The sequence below is a fragment of the Hordeum vulgare genome, chromosome 4H, assembly GCF_904849725.1.
Source record: "Hordeum vulgare subsp. vulgare chromosome 4H, MorexV3_pseudomolecules_assembly, whole genome shotgun sequence".
NCBI lineage: Eukaryota > Viridiplantae > Streptophyta > Magnoliopsida > Poales > Poaceae > Hordeum > Hordeum vulgare.
The window spans coordinates 570,969,622-570,974,515 of record NC_058521.1 but is presented as its reverse complement, the minus strand read 5'-3'; positions in this window follow the sequence as shown (position 1 = coordinate 570,974,515).

Here is a 4,894-nt window from a genome sequence, read left to right as displayed (position 1 = left end):
GCATTCTCATATGCCTGAGTTCTCCACTCATCAAGCGAGCTAATATCAAATAACCACTTCTCACCGGCAAGTTTGAAATCAAAGTTGAGCTCTTTGATTGCCCAATAACCTTTATGCTCTAGCTCAAGAGGTAAGTGACATGCTTTCCCATACACCATTTTGTATGGAGACATGCCCACGGGATTCTTATAGGCAGTTCTATAAGCCCACAGTGCATCATCGAGCTTCTTAGACCAATTCTTTCTAGACCTGTTGACACTCTTTTGCAGAATCAGTTTAATCTCTCTATTACTTAGCTCTACTTGACCACTGGACTGAGGGTGATAGAGAGACGCAATTTTATGGTTGACATCATACTTAGCAAGTGTTTTACGGAAAGCACCATGAATGAAGTGTGAACCACCGTCGGTCATTAGATATCTAGGGACTCCAAATCTAGGGAAGATAACTTCTTTCAGCATCTTGATAGAGGTGTTGTGATCAGCACTACTAGTGGGGATAGCTTCTACCCACTTAGTGACGTAATCAAAAACAACTAAGATGTGAGTATATGTCAGGGAACGTCGCATGGGAAACAAAAATTTTCCTACGCGCACGAAGACCTATCATGGTGATGTCCATCTACGACAGGGGATTTCCGATCTACGTACCCTTGTAGCTCGCATAGCAGAAGAGTTAATAAACGCGGTTGATGTAGTGGAACATCCTCACGTCCCTCGATCCGCCCCGCAAACCGTCCCACGAACCGTCCCGCGATCCGTCCCACGATCCGCTCCGATCTAGTGCCGAACGGACGACACCTCCGCGTTCAGCACACGTACCGCTCGGCGATGATCTCGGCCTTCTTGATCCAGCAAGAGAGACGGAGAGGTAGATGAGTTCTCTAGCAGCGTGACTGTGCTCCAGAAGTTGGTGGTGATCTAATCTCAGTAGGGCTCCGCCCGAGCTCCGCAGAAACGCGATCTAGAGGAAAAACCGTGGAGGTATGTGGTCGGGCTGCCGTGGCAAAGTTGTCTCAAATCAGCCCTAATACCTCAGTATATATAGGAGGGAGGGGAGGGGCCTTGCCTTGAGGCTCAAGGAGCCCCAAGGGGTTCGGCCGAAGGGGGGGGAGGAGGAATCCTCCTCCAATCCTAGTCCAACTAGGATTGGAAGGTGGAGTCCTTCCCTTCCTTCCCACTTACCCTTTTTTTCTCTTTGATTTTTCTTATCACCTGCGCAGGGGCCTTCTTGGGCTTGCCCACCAGCCCACTAAGGGCTGGTGCGGTACCCCTAAGGCCTATGGGCTTCCCCGGGGTGGGCTGCCCCCCCCCCCCCGGTGAACATCCGGAACCCATTCGTCACTCCTGGTACATTCCCGGTAATGCCGAAAACTTTTCGGTAATCAAATGAGGTCATCCTATATATCAATCTTCGTCTCCGGACCATTTCGGAAACCCTCGTGACATCCATGATCCCATCCGGGACTCTGAACAACATTCGGTAACCAACCATATAACTCAAATACACATAAAACAACGCCGAACCTTAAGTGTGCAGACCCTGTGGGTTCGAGAACTATGCAGACTCCTCGGTCACTATCCAATAGCGGGACCTGGATGCCCATATTGGATCCTACATATTCTACGAAGATCTTATCGTTTGAACCTCAGTGCCAAGGATTCATATAATCCCGTATGTCATTCCCTTTGTCCTTCGGTATGTTACTTGCCCGAGATTCGATCGTCAGTATCCTCATACCTATTTCAATCTCGTTTACCGGCAAGTCTCTTTTCTCGTTCCGTAATACAAGATCCCGTGACTTACAATAAGTCACATTGCTTGCAAAGCTTGTGTGTGATGTTGTATTACCGAGTGGGCCCCCGAGATACCTCTCCGTCACACGGAGTGACAAATCCCAGTCTTGATCCATACTAACTCAATGGCCACCTTCCAAGATACCTGTAGAGCATCTTTATAGTCACCCAGTTATGTTGTGACGTTTGATACACACAAAGCATTCCTCCGGTGTCAGTGAGTTATATGATCTCATGGTCATAGGAATAAATACTTGACACGCAGAAAACAGTAGCAACAAAATGACACGATCAACATGCTACGTCTATTAGTTTGGGTCTAGTTCATCACATGATTCACCTAATGATGTGATCCAGTTATCAAGCAACAACACTTTGTACATAGTCAGAAGACCCTGACTATCATTGATCAATTGGCTAGCCAACTAGAGGCATGCTAGGGACAGTGTTTTTTCTATGTATCCACACATGTATCTAAGTCTTCATTCAACACAATTATAGCATGGATAATAAACGATTATCTTGATACAGGAATTATAATAATAACTTATTTATCATTGCCTCTAGGGCATAATTCCAACAGTCTCCCACTTGCACTAGAGTCAATAATCTAGTCCTCACATCGCCATGCGAATTACATTGTAATAAATCTAACACCCATAGAGTTCTGGTGTTGATCATGCTTTGCCCGTGGAAGAGGTTTAGTCAGCGGGTCTGCCACATTTAGATCCGTGTGCACTTTGCATATATTCATGTCCTCCTCCTCGACTTAGTCGCGGATGAGGTTGAAGCGTCGTTTGATGTGTCTGGTCTTCTTGTGAAACCGTGGTTCCTTTGCTAAGGCAATGGCACCCGTGTTGTCACAAAATAGGGTTATTAGATTCAGTGCGCTCGGCACCACTCCAAGATCCATCATGCACTGCTTCATCCAGACACCCTCCTTAGCCTCCTCCGAGGCAGCCATGTACTCCGCTTCACATGTAGAATCAGCTACGACACTTTGCTTGGAACTGCACTAGCTTACCGCACCCCCATTAAGAATAAATATGTATCCGGTCTACGACTTAGAGTCGTCCGGATCTGTGTCAAAGCTTGCATTGACGTAACCCTTTACGGCAAGCTCTTTTTCACCTCCATATACGAGAAACATCTCCTTAGTCCTTTTCAGGTACTTCAGGATATTCTTGACCACCGTCCAGTGATCCACTCCTGGATTACTCTGGAACCTGCCTGCCATACTTATGGCCAGGCTAACGTCCGGTCTAGTGCACAAGATTGCATACATGATAGAACCTATGGCTGAAGCATAGGGGACGGTGCTCATATGCTCTCTATCTTTATCAGTTGCTGGGCACTGAGTCTTACTCAATCTCGTACCTTGTAAATCTGGCAAGAACCCCATCTTGTACTGTTCCATTTTGAACCTCTTCAAAACTTTATCAAGGTATGTGCTTTGTGAAAGTCATATCAGGCATTTCGATCTATCCCTATAGATCTTAATGCCTAGAATGTAAGCAGCTTCTCCTAGGTCCTTCATAGAGAAACTTTTATTCAAGTAATCCTTTATGCTCTACAAAAACTCCACGCCGTTTCCAATCAGTAATATGTCATCCACATATAGTATTAGGAACGCCACAGAGCTGCCACTCACTTTCTTGTAAATACAAGATTCTCCAACCACTTGTATAAACCCAAATGCTTTAATCACCTCATCAAAGAGTTTATTCCAACTCCGAGATGCTTGCACCAGTCCATAAATGGATCGCTAGAGCGTGCACACTTTGTCAGCATTTTTAGGATCAACAAAACCTTCGGGTTGCATCATATACAACTCTTCCTTAAGGAAACCGTTAAGGAACGCCGTTTTGACATCCATCTGCCAGATTTCATAATCGAAAAACGCAGCTATTGCTAACATGATTCGGACGGACTTAAGCATCGCTACGGGTGAGAATGTCTCATCGTAGTCAATCCCTTGAACTTGTGAAAAACCCTTTGCTACAAGTCGAGCTTTATAAACGGTCACATTACCGTCAGCGCCCGTCTTCTTCTTAAAGATCCATTTGTTCTGAATAGCCTTGCGGCCTTGAGGTAGTACTTCCAAAGTCCACACTTTATTTTCATACATAGATCCTATCTCGGACTTCATGGCCTCCAGCCATTTGTTGGAATCCAGGCCCACCATTGCTTCTTCATAATTCGCAGGCTCATTGTTGTCCAACAACATAATTGATAAGACGGGATTACCGTACCACTCTGGAGTAGTACGCGGTCTCGTCGACCTGCGAGGTTCGACGGGAACTTGATCCGGAGTTTCATGATCATCATCATTAACTTCCTCCTCAACCGGCGTCGCAACGATAGGGGTTTCCCCTTGCCCTGCACCACCATCCCGAGGGATGAGAGGTTCGACAACCTCATCAAGTTCTATCTTCCTCCCACTGAATTCTCTCAAGAGAAACTCCTTCTCGAGAAAAGCTCCGTTCTTAGCAACAAACACTTTGCCCTCCGATTTGAGATAGAAGGTATACCCAACTGTCTCTTTCGGGTAACCTATCAAGACGCACTTTTCCGCTTTGGGTTCCAGCTTTTTAGGCTGAAGCTTTTTGACATAAGCATCACATCCCCAAACTTTAAGAAACGACAACTTTGGTCTTTTGCCATACCACAGTTCGTATGGTGTCATCTCAACGGATTTTGATGGTGCCCTATTTAAAGTGAATGTAGTTCTTTCTAATGCATAACCCCAAAATGATAACGGCAAATCGGTAAGAGACATCATAGATCGCACCATCTCTAATAAAGTACGATTACGACGTTCGGACACACCATTACGCTGTGGTGTTCCAGGCGGTGTCAACTGTGAAACAATTCCACATTGTCTTAAGTGAGTACCAAACTCAAAACTCAGATATTGACCCCCCACGATCAGACCGTAGGAACTTGATCTTCTTGTTAGGATGATTTTCAACTTCACTCTGAAATTGCTTGAACTTTTCAAATGTTTCAGACTTGTGCTTCATCAAGTAGACATAACCATATCTACTCAAATCGTCAGTGAAGGTGAGAAAATAACGATATCCGCCGCGTGCCTCCAC